The sequence below is a fragment of the Amblyomma maculatum genome, chromosome 10 (genome assembly GCF_055883805.1).
Source record: "Amblyomma maculatum isolate TAMU_Amacu chromosome 10, ASM5588380v1, whole genome shotgun sequence".
Taxonomy (NCBI): domain Eukaryota; kingdom Metazoa; phylum Arthropoda; class Arachnida; order Ixodida; family Ixodidae; genus Amblyomma; species Amblyomma maculatum.
Window position 1 is genome coordinate 36,564 of NC_139353.1, and position 17,430 is coordinate 53,993.

General features: G+C 46.0%; 2 long non-coding RNA genes across 7 annotated transcripts in view; one reads left to right on the forward strand and one right to left on the reverse strand.

The window, feature by feature from the left end:
* Positions 1-17,430, reverse strand: part of LOC146175339 (uncharacterized) — a 97,254-nt gene that overhangs the window by 15,386 nt on the left and 64,438 nt on the right. For 5 of the 6 annotated variants that reach the window (XR_014701368.1, XR_014701367.1, XR_014701366.1 and 2 more), the window contains one exon: positions 3,515-3,603. The exons of the other annotated variant lie outside the window; for it this stretch is intronic. This is a non-coding gene — a long non-coding RNA (uncharacterized LOC146175339). The remainder of the gene's footprint in view (positions 1-3,514; positions 3,604-17,430) is intronic. 6 annotated transcript variants of the gene reach the window in all.
* On the forward strand, positions 14,916-15,397 carry LOC146175341 (uncharacterized). The gene is made up of 2 exons (XR_014701555.1): positions 14,916-15,130; positions 15,324-15,397. It is a non-coding gene; the product is annotated as an uncharacterized LOC146175341 (long non-coding RNA).

Genomic DNA, 17,430 nt, shown 5'->3' on the forward strand with positions numbered 1-17,430 from the left:
CTAATCAGTGGCACAAAACTCAATGCTCTGCTAAAGTTTTTCAGCAAGGAAATTAAAAAAAAGGGCTGTCTTGCCCTGGGGTACCTATTCAGGAACCTTCATAATAAATTTCATAGTGCCAACCCATTTTGCAAGTTCTCCAGGCACGGTACAAAGAACCCATGTGAACCATTCTGATATACTTCAGTAAATTGAGTACCAATGTGCGCAGCTCCATGAAACTACAATTATTTAAATAGCTGTGCCATAAGTCTACCCTGATAATTTCGTCAATTATCTCAAGAAACAAAAAAGTCGGTATTCAAAGGTAGCCTCCCCCCTTAAGGCACTATTTCTTTTCTAGCCTTGGTGACTCCAGCTTGGACAATGCAGGTACGAGCCTTTCCTGTCCATTATTCAGAAAGGCTTGTCCACTCATAAAGTCTCCAAAATTTTTAGACTTAACGCCTTTTGTGAAAAGCAGCTCAGCATTGGTGCTCATATTCCTGGCTAGCCTGAACACTTCACTTCCTGTACCTTTTCCTGATTCTGGCCTCTTTTCTGGGTGTCATTGTCCTGTACATCAGGGTAACGTCGATGCGCCTTTTTCCTTCAAGAGCCGTGCAGACAGGAGGGCAAGGGAGAAGAATATTTTTGCAGATCCCGAGAGGAGATTTTCTTTTTTTCCCCTCGAAGGAGGCGCGCTGCTGGCACTGCTCAGTCAAAAAGCGTGTTGCACAGGGATGTAGAGTGAGTGCCAATTCCATGCGTTCGCAATCTTTGCTTTCGTTTTTTTTTCTTCCGGTGGTTTGGCGGGCTGGCTGGTCATCTTCATGTCAAGCATGATACTTCTTTTTAATCCTGCACATACATTGTCGTGCATGCCAAAGGAAGAAACTGCAGCAAAGAAATGCTAGCTGGAGCATGATAACTGTTTTCATATGGTATATGGAGTTTAGCGTCCAAAAGTGGCATCAGCTATGAGGTACGCCGTAGTGAAGTGCTCCGGAAAGTTAACGAATGCCTGGGGTTCTTTAACGTGCACTAGCATCGCACACTACACAAGCGCCTTCATCTTCATCGAAGAGCGGCCATAGCTTCCATGATCGAACCCATGTCTTCCGGCTCAGCAGTCAAAAGCCCTATCCACAAAGCCACTACTGGAGGGCACAACACCGTTTCTCCATTTCTTTTAGGTTTTGAACAAATAGTACCACAGCAGCGGCTGAATACGAATATTCTCTATTTAGATGCTTTCAGTGTATGTGAAGGATCCGTTTAGCCGTTTGGGCCAGCTCATAGCATGTAATGAAATTATCTTTGTTGAGTCTAAGGCAGAAACCACAAAGAGCTACTATGATCAACCATTTTGCACGCAGAGGAAATGAAACTTTGGATCGCTGTTAGTGTGAGTGCAGACAGCGCAAGCAAAAACGAAAAAAAAGAAAAAATGGAACGTAGGTCCCAGTTTCTTTGGTTTTTTTTTTAGCTGTCTGGACTCATGGATTACCCAACTCCCCAAGCGTCTGTTATAATCGGGCTTACACTCGCGTTAAGGAATGGCAAACGAAAGGCAAAGAGGAACCACTGGTGGCCGAAAACACTCTTTGCCTAAGCAACCTTAGAGCTAAGCTAGCCAATCCGGTTACATCTCTCACTATAGAGTCTGTCCAAAATTCTACATTCTCCTTCCCAGAATCAAAAAAGTAAAAAAGCAAAACATGCATTCAATACTTGTGAAGGACAGTCCCAGAAAAAAAAAATATGCCACCGCTGCACAACAACGGCGATTTACAGTTCGCAACCTGCATGGCACCTTCGTATGCCTTCGTATATTGCATCGAGAGGACTGTGTGATTCAAAATGCTGCAGTATTATGTGAAACAAGGACAAATGTGAGTAGCGAGATACAGCACACACATACATGCATAAGTGGCAGAGCACGTTAACAGATGAACTGAAGAACGACTGCTCACGCCTGTTGTTTGTCAGTTTCAAGAAGACAAAGGTTATTCCTCTAAAAACATCAGGACTTGTAAATATCTTCTATCTGTAACAGGCCCATCTTCCGAGAAGTCCTCAGTAAGCCTTAAAGCCCATCCAAAAAACACTTCTCATGCACCACACATCCTTCGCAACAACCCATAAACAGCCTTCAAGAACTGAAATTTCATTTCTGCACAGGGACAAAGAGGCATCAATGACACATGTGCTGTCTTTTGTATCTAAACGCCTCAAACATTTCTCGGGCAATCCTATCCCGACTCTTCCCTAAGAAGCCGACCTTAGGCAATTAAAAAGAATTTTATGCTTGTGAAGAAGAAAGCTAGTGGAGCAAAAAGCCATTAGTGTTATGTAATGACCTGCAGCTAACCAAATTGGCCAAGGCGATCAGCGATTTAAATAAGGGTTCCCTTGATATGTTTTTTGTGTTGAAACTTGCAAACCGGAATCGTTTAGATGTATTGTGAGTGAATGTGAACCTGATTCTTGGCAGCTGCAGATGTGTTTTTTTTTTTAGTTTGTGCCTATGTGGCGGGAGTTTTAACTCTTGTTAGAAGATTTCAGTGACGGTGTTGGTCTCGTATTTGTTGCTTGGATGCTGCCTTGCTGACAGTTATTGTTGGCAAGACATATCTGCTTGGGATAGAAGATGTGTGCGAGTGTGCTGTACTTGAGAGTAGAGAAGGAAGTTGTAGCCTAGTGTGGAAGAGGAAGTTCGGGTTCAGTTTTGTATTACAGTTTGTAGTGTGTGCCTGTTTCGTGCTTCTATGCGTTTGTCTATGCTGCGCCGCAGTTCTGAGCATTATGCACCAACTCATCCCACAAGCTGCTATACCACCCTTTACTGACTATCAAGGAGGTGACAAATTATGAGCATAACATACTTCATCGGCAGTTTTGAAAGATTTGAATGCCTTGAAGATGTTCTCCATCTCAAAGCGATTCGCCTGGCACTTCCATTTCTTTTTCCCTTTTTTGGTTGGACATTATGGGGCCTTGGAAGAAGACAAATCACTCGCAGATTAGCGTGCAGTTGAATAGATGATCCCTCATTTGATCAGCTCCAGCATTCTGCTGCCACCATTATTGTAGTCAGCCGACCTATCATTCTTCCTTTCAATAAATCTTGCTCTGTACACATACCGGTTATGTCTAAAATAGCCAGGTTGCAATGACCCTACAGTGCAAAACCGTTAATCAGCAAGAACCTTTATTATTCTCAAGGAGGTGGCAGCTAATCACACTATCATAATAAAATAAGCCCAAGTGATATTGCTCATGCACTTACATTAACTCTTTAGAGGGTCACAATGTACCTAATACTGCACACATGATGGCCCCATCTAGCAGAACACTTTAAACTGGTCCCTCGTCCTGACAGTAAGTGTTGCATGCACAGGCTACTGCTTTCAGAAATGGACTTTCCAATTGGCCCACATCGCAAATAAAACTGCAATTAATAAATACCCAAACTGTTATGTAACCTCTTTAGAGCGCAGCTGGTCATGGCGTCGTGATGAAAAATCCTTACCTTAGCAGACTTGGTGACCTTGCGAAGAATCAGCCTTGGAAGTGAGGTCCACGATATCTTAAAAGAAGCCACCAGCTCCCCAAGACCTTCTGCATGACAACACACAAAAGAGGCATGAGAAGCTTTTGTTAAATGCCTAGCAAACAAGAAAATCTCATTTAACCATATAAGTGGATGGAAACTGATATGGTATGATATCCAAAACGAACACAAGTGCATGATGTAAAGAGTTCGTGAAACTGATCCAACACCTTGCTCAAGTTTGTTGAGCTGTTCATAATGGCAAAGTTATGAATTCAGACTCTGTCATATTAGGTCCAATGTGCAATCACGAAAACTATAAGCGGTAAAGGATAAATATGTGCAACTACATGGCATTAGCTCGTGTCTTGTCTTAGAACTATTTCCCTTCCACATATGATTGCCAATAAGCATACAGGCAAATATGAGTCCTTCTTAAAAGGTCCTCTTGTTTGAGTACAGGCAGGCTGACTGAGCTCTTCCGATATATAAAGCTAACAAGGGTCGTTCTGCACCAAACGTCCCGGAGGTTGCACTCAACCACCTGATTTGTCCAAAAGAATTCCCGATGACTCATCCCAAGGCGTTTGAAAGACTAAAATGGCTCCAAAACGTTTTTGTGAGTTGAGCAAAATTCAAACGTTTCAAAAAAGCGAGAAACATGCTATAAACAATAAAGTATTCAAATTTTTCGAAATCTCTCCTCAAACATCTTAATGCCATTTCCAAATTCTTGCTTTCAGTCTAATAGCAGCATGACGTTGTGAACAAAACTATTTAAGAAGTGGAAGAAATCCTAAAAGTGCATAAATTGTAAATTCTTTACAACTGTCAACTGGCCTTTGGGAATTGGGAAATAGCCATATTGCTTCCCTAGATGTCATTTATAACCAATACAGCTTGTAAATCAGTGTATATCGAAATAAAAAAACAGTTTGCAGAAAAAAGTGCATGTTGAACCATGAACACATGTTAGTGTCAGCCTGGAATGGTTACAGTAAAAAGAAGAAACGCTAAGGCGCTAGGTAGAGCAGCTTATTGTCTTTCGTTTCTGAATTTTTCATAGAGTAACTGTTGGTTTCGCTACTCCAGACGACATGTATCCCCTCTATAGACCAACACCGTGTTTACAAACAATGGGGACGCTCGCAGCGTCGCAGCCTACTGGGGGTGAAAATAGGGTTAGCGCCCATAGGAATACATGGAACCGAAATATTTCTAAGCAGTTTTTTAATTTCCAGAGACACCTCTGATGACCTTCGGTGCAGAGTAACCGTGAACATCCTAGAACAGATTGTGAAAGTATGAAATCTCATGACCGAGGCGAAGTATTTTTAACACACCGCGAAACGGATAGGGGTGCGAGTTGGGAGGGCGACCCATAAAAACACAAGTAAACGCAACTTACCGCAACATTTTTCTCGTTTTGCAGAGCACCAGAAGTGGTGGCCGGCCATTAAACATTGGCCAGCGCTTTGAAGAAGTATGCTGCGTCATTGCGGAGGCGGTCTACTTTTAAAACTCCCCGAATAATCTATGTTGTGAATCCAGACACCCCCAAAATGCTTATGTAGCGAATCACATAGTTTTGTTTAGTCTGATGCGGCAGCATGGTGTAGATTAGCTTGATAATACTGTCCCTCAAGTGATACATCCTAGACAGAATCCCATTCAAATGGCAGTTGTCAAACACCGTACGACAATACGGACCGAACAAGTCGCGCATTGCAGCAGACGACAGCGCACCTGGTGATACCCACCGCGGCCGCCTCCAGCTCCGGAGCGTCTGCTAGCGACAGCACCGGTGGTGCATTGCCATCTGCAACTGTGCGCGGTCAGTTTATCGTGCTGTAAACGGTCCCGCAAGTCGTCAGGCTTGCAGTATGTGCAAGGAAATGTATTTTGGAATAACAGCGCAAAGGACGAGGACGAAGGTCAGAAGGACACAAACATCTTCGTTCTCGTCCTTCGCGCTGTTATTCGAAAATGTATTACCAACTAGCCGGCACCTCAACGCTTGTTAAGGAAATGTAGTGTGCCATGCAAAATGATGCCGGGGCATGGTACAAGACGTTCACCAAAAAATGAGAAGGGCTCAACGCTGCTGAACCAAGTAAAATGTTGCGGTAAGTTGTGTCATAGCCTCCTTTATACACTGTGCCTGTCAACGCGCCGCGCAAACAATAGAGCGGCGCCGTCGGTTAAAGTTGCGCGGCGCTGCCGCTCCCCTCGCTGAGGGCGCCACTGACGTAGGGGTCGAGGGGCACGGGTACGAATGTCGGTGCGGGGCGGGAGTGCTGTTATTCGCTAGCGGGATAACTGACATCCACTAAGCATAACAAGTGATCATGATACTTGTTAGGCAATAACACGAATGCTATATGGCATATTATGTCAGGCAGTTTCAAGAAATTGCGTATGGCTCGAAAAACTGCATGACTGCTCTGCTAGCGCCCATGGTAGAGAGATTACAATGCTAGTCTACGCTGCAAACAAAGGCATCGGCATTTATTTACATATTTCACAACAGCAATTGTGCTACAAGAGTACCATGTAGAAGTGGTGTGATGAATAGTTGCCGCAAGTAGGAAAAAATGTTCACGGTGACTGCTGTTACTGATAGCACTTCAGAAGCCAGCTTGATTTACAGATCATTGGAATAACTGCATCGCAGTATGCCATTGAGATCTGCATGGAGAACAATTTTGGTATCAGCTGTTACTTTCAATGATTCAGCGCGTCGCACAATTTTTTTTTTTTAACTTGAAAAACAAGGAAAGACAAATATACGCGTTGCATCTTTCTGTTTCGATCACTCCAGAATAATCGTCACATAAGGCAAAGTTTGTGTTTTTATTTTTTCACAGAATTGCCCAGTTAGCGAAACAAAAAATACTGGGCTGGAGCACATGTAACATACCACACAGACGAGCTAACCAGGGCGGAAGTTAATTAGCATCGCAGTCCAGAAAATACACGTGCACATTCATTATTATTATTACCTTACTGACGCGTAATAAACACACTTCTGGTGCTGTCATTATTTTTCACGGGCCTTAATGCGTTTGAGTACGAGTTTTGCGGTTTCCGATGCTAGAGAGGGACAGCGATTAGTTTTTAGATAGGCTTTGCACGATTCGGTTTAGCTCACTTTAAAGAAGTCATCTTCACAATAGGTAAATATTGTGTTTCTATTTAATCAAAAAATTTCGTAATTAGCGTATACTGCAAAAAAAAAAAAAAAAAAAAGCTTCGCAGGAGCACATCTAACAAACTACGCAGACGAGCTAGGCAGAGAAGCAATTAGCATTGCAGTCCAGAAAGCACAGGTGCACATCTAACATTACTATTGCAGTATTTGGTGCTGTCACTATTTTTTACAAGCCTCAAAGCAGCTGAACACTACGCAGCAATCACCGGAAGGACAAAACAAAGCTGGCACTTACAAGTTGGTGCAATGCTGTATTTCTGCAGCACCCGAAGGCAGAGAAAAGTAGAAGCATGACCTTGCACACTGCAAAACCGTCCACTAAACAGCGAGAAAGTGGCAGCGCGTGGCTATCTGCACCGCTTTGCAACACGGCGCACCCCCACTCTCCTAACGAGGGTGACCCTACGTTGCTGTCGCCATCTCTCGGCAGCCAGCGGCGTAACGTGTCAACGAAGGAGGAGCGGCGGCGACGGCCGCGGAGTTGCCAGGCACAGAGTGTATAAAGGAGGCTATGGTTGTGTTTACGTGCGTTTCTATGGGTTGCCCTCCCAACTCGCACCCGCATACGTTTTGCGGTATTTTAAAAATACTTCGCCTCGTTAATGAGATTTCATACATTCGTGATCTGTTCTGGATGTTCATGGTTCCTCTGCACCAAATAACGAGATCATAGGTGCGCCTTGAAATTAGAAAATAGCTTTGAAATTTTTCGGGTCCATGTATTCCTATGGGCGCTAAGCCTAGTTCACCCCCAACCGGCCCAACCTGGCTACAGAAGCGCCACCGCATCGTGCTTACGTCACAGATCGGTGTTGGTCTATACTTTGGCGCTAAGCGCCGTCAGTGGCTCTCTTCGGAGCATGCGCAGAATGATCATCAACTCGCAGGCCGTCTGTGTCCCGTTCGCAGCCTCAACCGCTCGCGGGTAAAATATCTCGAAGCTTCTTCCACAGCTTATAGCATTCTTCAACTACAGAGAGGAACGAGAGAAAAAAAATATGGCTGATTTGAATAGTTAATCAAATATGAAGTAGGTGCGTAGCACCGCTTATCTCCGCTATACCTTTCATGCATACACTTCAGCGATTTACTCTCTCTCCACAATCTTCCCTCAGCTAACGCAAGAGGTGGCCAGCAGTCACAGACAAACAGCGCCGGCGGTTGCGCTTCCAAAACACACAACACACAAACCTAAGTCCCAAACATTCCGATCGCTGCCCTTGGTCGGTTGCACCGGGGCGGCGGTTTTAAAGGGACGTATGTCTAGGCATCTTCCCGAGAAGGCACCGAAAGCAGCTCCCTCTGCCGCGCATTGTCCACAGACCGTGTTTCGCCGCGTTTCGGAGATTTATGGCCTCCGCGCCCTTTCCCCACAAACCGAGAGACCAGAGCAGTCAGCGCTGAACCGGAACACGTGCGCGACCGAGACACTTATACGAAAGGGAGGCCGGCTTGTAAACACGCGCACACACTCTGTCCTGCAGCAACCGTGCGCTCTTACCATAATTCAGTCGGTTTGGCGCCAACTGTCCAAACTCCAGGCAAGTCGAGCCCAACACCTCCCCATCAAACTGTGCTGCACAGTCTTCAAGCTTGCCGCACACAACAAGATACAAGAACTCGACGCTTTTCCACCACTTCACTTGTGGACAAGTGCCCCTCGGCCCCTCCCCGCCGGCACAGCGACACACAGCCCCATACCTCCCGCAAACCGAGGTTGCGAAAACGAATGACGGATCCTACCCGGTTCCGGCGTTGGTGACCAGACGTGACATAGCTTTGGCATTTGCATTTAGAAACCCCTTTTGTGCTTCACTGCCATAGTGGGTGGAACAGTGCAAAAAGATTTTGTTTCGCCATAGGGACAAAATGACGAGAGAAATTACTGAGGCATATTACATCAGCAAGAAGCAGTCGCAGTGTGTCAGCCAGCCTTCATTGGTGCTTATCGAAAAGAGGTTTCTTTTCTGGATAATGTTTGGCGATAATTTATAATTTGTAAAACTGGCCGTTGGGGAAAAGGGGAGGGGGGGGGGGGGCTTGTATGTTTGGTCTTGCTTGATAGGGTTTTCCACGTGGCTGTTCAAGGAAGAAGATATCTCTTGAATTTTGCCTGGTCAAGGGTTTTGTACTTTGTAACATCATGTGACATATTTTTTGTATAAGAATCCACTTTCTTCCTAATAAAAAATTAGTTGCAAGTCAGCGCTCGTCTGTTGTGCGTTTCATCTTTTCGCGCTGTTCCACCCACTATGCAATTGTACCAACTCGCCCAACTGTCTATCCTACTTCACTGCCATGTTACGTTTCTGGAGAGCCAGGGCCGACCTGGACAGCACATTTCCACCGGTTTCTTTCTCTACCTCGGAAACAAGCCCGCTTACAGCTACACTTCCTTTGAGAAGTTGTTTTTATTCTGCAGGAGTTATAAGCACATCTATTGCAGCCGACAGCTTGCCAATCAATGCACATAGCAAGGCTGGTTGTGCACCGTCGAACGAGACGAACGTCGCACCTTCTGTTGCTGTAAGAGGCACATATGCTAGCTCAGCACTTATTTCCTCACCTAAAGCTACCCTCAGCTTGATTTGGGAACCAGCTGCCTCATATCTCGGCACTAGTGCCTGCCGGTTAACAGTCACCTCCATACCGGAATCAATAACAGCATTAAGTCTTTGTTCCCTTCGCTTGCAGTCGAGCATCCCGTTGCCCTGGAGTTTCTACCGCACGTTTCTTCCTCTTCGCTTCGGCATCCATTTCACACCAATGCTCAGTGTCTTGAGCCGTTTTGTGAGCACGCTCGGCACGTTTCCTCGTTCTTTGTGCTTCTAAATTCTTGCACCATTTAGCTGCAACACCAGATTCAGTAGACTCACGTTCCCGCTGCCTTCATAATCGTGCTTCAGGAAGTCAAGCCCGGCGAACCTGCGCCGCAATGCCAGATGGACCGGCTTCGTCCATTGGAACGCAAAGCAAACGCACACACGCTTGTGCAATGCTGCCCTGAGACGGCCGCCACGTCCGCAACTGACACGCCCCTCTCTCACAGTCTTACTCTCTAACTGGGTGCATCATGCTGTCGCTCCGCCCCCTCAGTGTTAGATCGCGGGATGTAGGCGTCGCCACTTTCCCTTCCTCCTCTCCAGTTCACGGAGAGATGGATGGACAGAGAAAGAGAGAAGCTTCTACTACAGCTCCGCGGCTGCTCCACCTCCTCAATGCTGAGACGCGCGCGCAGCCACCTTCTCTTTCTCCGCTTCAAGTTCACGAAGAGAGAGAGAGTGAGCGGCTTCGGATAGACCCCGGCGAAATCCGTGATTGCGGCTAGTAGTGCTACGCACCAAAAAAGTAAGAATGCCATCGGGTACCTCATTCCTTTCCAAAGAAAATGGTACCAATGTTACTTTTGTGAACAAAAAAAAGTTATCAAAACCCTGCGTAAGGCTGAGGAGACTGACCAAAAATATGAAACCGAGAAAACTGCATTTGAAGTTTGACCATATGTTATAAGATGAACCGCTGATAGCTGAAATGTGATATTTCCCACCGAAAATCACATATTCTTCCCATTTCTGAAACTGTCTTTGGATTCTGAATATGTCAACTAAAAGTGAAGATATCGCGGACAATCCAAGGCCAAGATACATAGGCCATTGGGAATCCAGCAAAATTTGCGGACCTCATGTGTAGACAAGACAATAGCAATATTTTAATAGCATATTGCTAATTATTGCACACGAGGGCTGCAAAAGCTCTATTACTAAACAGTTCTAGTAAATGCTGATGGTGATTTGCACCTCTCCAGGGCTGTCTGGAGTGGTTCGTGCTGACGGCAATTTACAATTGTCCAGGGCCGTAATCAGGGCACCTGTCTCCCTTGTGCCTCCTAGAAACTTTCTTTTTTCAGCGTTGTTGCTCAAGAAGGCTGCTGTAATTTCTGCCACCTCATCCTGTCCTTTTCGAGACTCCGACGAAGGAGGTTGCCGCCGAGAGTGTAGCCAAGGCCCAAAGCTACACTCTAATTAGTTTCTTTTCTGCCTTGGTTGAATACTGCAACCACTTCAGCAACTGCTCTTGTTGCACTGAGCAGTGATGCATGGCTGTTCTTGGACACTTGTGTCCAAATCAGAGTGCAGGCACTCACTGGAATTTTGTGTCTTGCCATCGGCACACCTCTCCAGCAAGGCATCACCAAGTCGAGCAAACACTGGCTGTAATGCTGCGCAAACAGAAGCTGGTAAACTGTCTTTGTGAGCAGGAGGCTCCTCGGCATTCACGATAGCGCAATTGTATTTAAACCATGAGTTCACGTCATCGGTGCACAAGCTGTGGTCGGGGGCACTGTCTGTCGAAGACGTGTCGAAGCGTGGCTTTTACTGCCTTCTTCATTTCTGGCACGTCGTGTGTGGCTACGGAGGGCGTACCCGTAGTAGTTGGTGATCTTTTTAATTTTTTTCTTGAGTCAATTTTACTTTGCCTCCGAGTATTTCGCCCTGGGCCTTTTTTTTTTTCCACTAAGCTTTGTAGTGCAGTGCCCATACGCTTGTGCACATGATTGAGGCAGTCCTTTTTTTCTATGGGGTCAAACCCATAAACGTTTTCTGCCTGCAAAGCGTGAAATGTGCGACTGTCTCCATCACAAAGTATTGTAGTGTAGCGGAGCCCATTTTTGGAGAGAGAACGCTTGAACATCAGCAGGGCTGCCTCAACTTCCATTCACCCTTAACTGCAGTCTATAATCTTCCGGCATTCATGCTCTGCCTGCCAGTCTTCGTAACCTTCGTTTGAAGGTTTAGGACCGATGGTACATCCAAGGCAAAAGTTGGAAAGGACAACATGATCAATCACTAGACCAGTATACATTTCAATGATGCAGCCCACTCCAATATGTGATGACTGCCCTCTGGTCATCCAGGTGCCGTCAAAGATAACATCAATGTTATTTGGAGGCTGATAAAGGTCTCTATCACTCCTTTGACAACACTAACACTAGCAGCTTCAGAGGCTGCTGCAGTGCCCTCACAAACCTCGACCACTTTCCTTAGGTGGGCTTGAAACGTTTCGTGGTGGAGACCTCTGTGCGACAGGTTCATTCCGGCGCAGAAATCAGAGAGGGCCGTAGCACCTTTTCCGATGCTCTGTATACTTTTCATGGCCCTTATGTTCACCTCAATGGGTGTGATTTTGGCAGGTCCTTTAGCCCTCGGCGACGAAAAACGCGCTGTACAATAGTCGCACGCCGAACACGTCACCTCCATTTTACTGCTAGGCCGTACTGCTTGTCGGACTTGTTGAGATCGAGTGCAGACAGCCCGCACTTGCCACACTTCACTTGCACAAAAAGCTCCTTCAGCACTGCCATGTACACTACGACAAAGTTCGTGCCCGATTCTTCCTCCTCCGTGTGCGCCAGATCCACTTCAAGGAGATCGAATTTCCGCTGCGTTGCCGGCTTAGCATCCATGCCACGCTTGACCATGTCTGCATGTTCCGTACGAGTGGCGATCTCCTCTGCCGTGTAAAACCCCGTATCGAGTCGACGAGACGTGCTGGGACCGGGCCTCGATTCCGGAGCAAGTTCATCAGGCGATGCGGCAGGCGGTGCAGCAGGCGACGCTAGCTGCGGCTTCGAAATTTCTTCCTCCGGCATGGTCGAACGTTGGGTAGGCGATGGAACAGGCGACTATCGCTGTAATTGGGAACACTCATCATCCGGCATGGTCGAACAGCAGGCAGGCAATGCTTGTTGTAGCAGCGACCCGTTTTCATTCGGTACGGTTGAACATACCGACGTCAAACCTCGCTTCGCGTTGGGTGGCCGACGCTTCCTCCTCCCGAACGCATGTCGCGTCGTCGTCTTCAAACGCGCGTCTCCCGGCATCGCTACTTTGTGCCCAGAAAGTATGAGACGAAGGAAAGATTAAACTAAAATGCTTTCGTGAAACCTCGCTAAGCGAGCGCTGCGCAAAAAGAGACGCGGTCAGGCATGCGATGCGTGTATCACGACGGCAAGCGCATAAAGAAAAAGAAAAAAAAATGGCACGCCGGATCGGGTCGGCCAATGGGAGGCCTGGAACGGGAGGCTCGCCTCGCGCGCGGGAGCTCCGGCCAATCAGCGGTGCAGAAAAGGCGTTCGGAAAACTGGCGAAGGTGGTCGCTCTCCTATACTAACGCCATTTCGAAACGGCGCAAAATACGCACAAAGAAACAAGCTTCAAAACGAGCCCAAGATGGCGGCGATCGGCCGGGTGCTTCGCCCGCGGCAAACGCGGGAAGTTCGAACAAATTTCGCATGTTTCGGGGCATTTCGGGGCTCCCGTGCTGTTTAGGAAGTCAATTTTACCGTATTTCTCGATTGAATTCAGCGTTATTTCTAGGCAGGTGGCCAATAGTACAAACATTTTGAAAATGAGTTTTCCCCAAAACCGATTTTATTGGCCATTTTTGGCAGTTCTAAGACCCGCGTCCCCCCTTAACGTGAATGAACTAAATCCCACTAATAACTAATCGATTTTAACTCTAAGACAATGCAAATAAACTTGCATGAAAGTATTTTTGGCAATATTGTCTAACTCCCGAATGCTAGCTGAACATGGCTACCGGGCAGGCGCGGTTCCGCAGTCCCCAAGGAAGTGCCCGCGTGGCGGCGCGTCCATCGGCAAAACATGCCTGTGCCCGGAAGCAGCTATAAATCTGGTCTACAGTCACTGCCAAAGAAATCTGCAACAAAGCTGAAGCAAAACAAAATGACATCGAAGAGTTGTGTATTCGCGAGTGGAGGAATAAAAAAAAATCTTGAAACAATTACCCGGGACAGACAAGCGTTTCGTGGCCTGAAGACTGGATTCCACTCCCCCCTTTTAAAATTTTGTAGTAGGAAAAATGGCATTTTGTAGCAAATATGTGAGCTTTTGTAGTAAAAAATAGTAATTTTTTGAAGCATAATTTCAAATCTCAAGAAACTTAAAGGGACAGAACACTGAAATTTAGGTCTCGATTTTTTTTCGCCGCAGTGGAAAGATTGATGTTAAAATGTTCGATTCCATAACGGTTTTGTTAGCAACGCTGTAGAAAATTTTTAACAGGAATTTTTCTATCAATGCATGCGCCCGTTTTTGTGTAGTCCGATGCTGGAAACCATAAGCAGCGACCGCGATGACAACTGGTGGTCAACAAAAAAAACGTACCGAAAACAATTATAACTTTCACTCGCCAGAAGCAATCAGACATTTTTTGCTTAGGGTAACGTCCTTTTCAGTTTCACTCTCAATGCCGTTACGGCACAATAACGCACGCCCTCGTCGACGAAAGTTTTAGTGGGCACTGTCATCGCTTCATTCACGAAATTGCAAACAACGTGGCGCCACCTAGTGGCGAAACCTGAAAGCATACCTCTCGCGGCGCAAAAGCAGAGGTGGTTTTTATTTAAGGGCGCACTGGAGAGAGCGCAAAATATAAATTATGGCCAGCACTCCTCAAAGAAAAAAGAGCAATGTGCGGTTACGAAAATCAGCGACATTTTGCTGACATGTAGTCACGTGGGGGGCTAGACTGAAGGTACTAGGGTTTCTCCGCTAGATAGCGCCTCTGCTGTTTTTATGAGATTTTCAATGGCAAATTAAAATTGTGAAGCCTCTTTGATATTGTAGTGCTCGATCAGTGCTATATGAGGTAAGATTTTTTCATCTCCACCATAATCTCATGACATATTTTGGCCAGTGTTCTGTCCCTTTAAATAAAGAATGCTTGTTTTATTTCTGGAACCCAATAGCTCAGATGGCTGTAACGACCACAGCCATGCAAAAACAAGCATCAAGTTCAAATGCAGTTTAAAGCGTTCTTTCCTTAAAAAGCCCCAAATTAAGCAAACAGGAAGTTTTGCTAAAAACAAAGCCGTTTTTATTCAGAGGGAAGGCATAATGAGATATGCAACAACCCTATAAACACTGTAGCCTTGGAAATAAGGTAGTTAGCTGTCATAATATAAAAACTCCATGCAAAAATTCAGAACTGCCGCTCCTTAAAACTGCAACTTTAGGTCCGTTCGATTCGCCTGCACTACCTGAACTGGTTCTCGCGGTGCTGCACTTTGCCATTCGTTTCGGCAATGCAACATGGCGCCCTCTGCACGACGCCATTCGTTTCAAAAAAGTGCCGACGTCATGCAGGTCTAGTTCAGAAAAAGTTCACGAAAACTGTGCACTTCCTCAGAGCTCAGTGCCGAAGTAGTGCAGGCCGTGCCATAGCCGTGCGAGCAACCGCAATGGACGCAGACGACGGCTTACTGGTTCTGATTGACGGCGAGGAGACTCGCATTACTCCAATCATCGACGAGAATGGTACTCGAGTTCGCCAAGGGGACGGCTACGCGTACTCGACACCAGGTATGTTGACTAAAAAGCAAACACGTGCATGCAACATGATGCACGTTGTTGTAAAAACCGCGTAACTTGTGTAGCTTGGTATGTGAACTTTTCACGCGTGTTCAGCACAAGAACACGTACGTTTCGCGCTAGCTGCCGCGAAATGCACATGCACTGAAGCTGGGATGAATTCTTTTTTTTCTGATTTCACTAGGCATGGAGTTCCTGTCATACCTTCTCTGCCTATGTGCGAGTCTGCTCGCTGTTTTTGCCGGCTCGAGAGACTAAAAAATTAGTATGTAGGAAACAGAATATTGGCTGCCGTCCGATTTCGTGCTATCCTTGTGCTGTCTCGAGCAAGCATACTCGAACCAAACAAAGAAAACGCAATGCGAACTGCTCGACTTGTACTTTTGCAGTGACTGCAAGCACAACACGATGTTTACAGGTTCGCCATTTTCACCATTTTACAGATGGAAGTGCTGTAAGCATAGTCTTCAGGGACGATGCCAGCGAAGACCGAACTGCGCAGCGTCAAGATCAAGACTCCGAACCAGAGCACCAGGGAAACATCCTTGGACCGGAACTATGGCCGCCACGAAAGACTCGTTTTTTAATTTCAAAATATAAGGAGTTAAAGGACCTTCTTGGGAAGAAGGGTGGATTTCGGTAAGGTCTATTTTATTGTATTGTCAGCAAACAGGGAACAAAGCCAAAAAGGTTGATATAAGCATGGTGTCAGATGCGCTAGAATTAAACTGTAGTCTAGTTTGACGAAACATCATCTGGTCAGGTGGTGACATAATGAAGAAGTAGGGTCACTGACCAAGTCCAAATCTAATAATTTAATAAAACATGACGTTTCGGAAACCCTACGGCTTCCTTGTTCACAAGGACTTGGTCAGTAACCCTACTTCTTCATAATAGAATTAGACTGCGTGCTTGTACAAAACTTACAAATGGCAGGAATTATTTGGCACCAAAGCAGAAATTTTCATGCATCATTTATTTTCCTGTAAGGATGTATTTCCATGCGACTAGGTATAGTAGAGTATCATTACTTGCAAATGAAATGAAACATAAGGAAAAGTTTACAGAGTGCAAAGTTCAGATAAAGTCCTTGCAAGACCTCAGCTCATCCCGTAGACTTTCTTTTCCCCTTGGTTTTTCACGTTTCCTTTAGCACAAAAAAATCTCTCTGGCAGGCAATAGCGGATGCCATTATTGCAGAATTCGGAGAAGCAATGACGGCGCTTCAGATTGAAAATAAATGGAAGAGTCTGAAGCGGTCATACAAAAGGGCCAAGAACAAAAACTCCGCATCTGGCCACTCTCGTGTGTCATGCGAGCATGAAGAGTAAGTGCACCAAACCTATTTGTGCAGCATTTCTTTACAAGTTGCTTTTCCTTTTCTAGGGAGCTCAGTGCTGTGCTTGAGAAGGAGCACCACATAAGCCCGACGTATCTTTTGGCACCTGGCAGAGTCGTTGAACAGGGAAATTCAGGGTCTGTATTTTAATTCTGCGCTTCAGTAATTCATGTAATTTAACCTTTCATTCCTTACAGTACGTCTACTGACACACAAAACAGCAGTGGGCAGCAGTAAGATGCCGAATTGCAATCCGAGCCCAGCCCAGCAGCTGAAGCAGCACCCGACCACGAAGAGCCAGGGCCGTCGAGGACACCCAAGCTTCAGCGTACAAAAAAGAAACGCAAGGATGGAACTTCATTGGAAGAACTGCTCAACACGTTCCAGGAATGTAAACGAGAGCGGGCGGAGCGCTTCGAGAGAAAAATGACTCTACTTGAGCGACTTGTGATGGCTGTAGAGGCGCAGGGTGCAAATAAACCTCCAAGTTGAGCCCTGAAAATGCCTTTCTACGACTTTCCATCAGTATTACAGCACAATCACATCATGCACTATTTATTAAACCTTGAATCCATGTATATCAAACAAACAGTCGCAAACTGTGTCACGACACTGAAACAGCACACATAAAAGATCAAACTAGCACACATTCAGCACTGATTTTGGGCGATGGCCTTGCGCACCCTTTCGCACTGTTTGGCAGTGCTGCAGTCAAAATCTAGATCACTGTCCTCATCGTTCTGCACTTCTTCCAGCTCAGGCAGCTGGCCCAATTCATCGAAAAAATCTCGCTCGTCGTTGCACATGTTGTGAAGTACGCATGCGGCCATTATAATTAGGCAGCATTGCTTAATGCTTCCCGCGTCGACTAGATACAACCTTCTGAAACGTTGCTTTAGCAAGCCAAACGTGTTCTCGATGGCAACACGCTGTTGCGAGTGGAACCTATTGA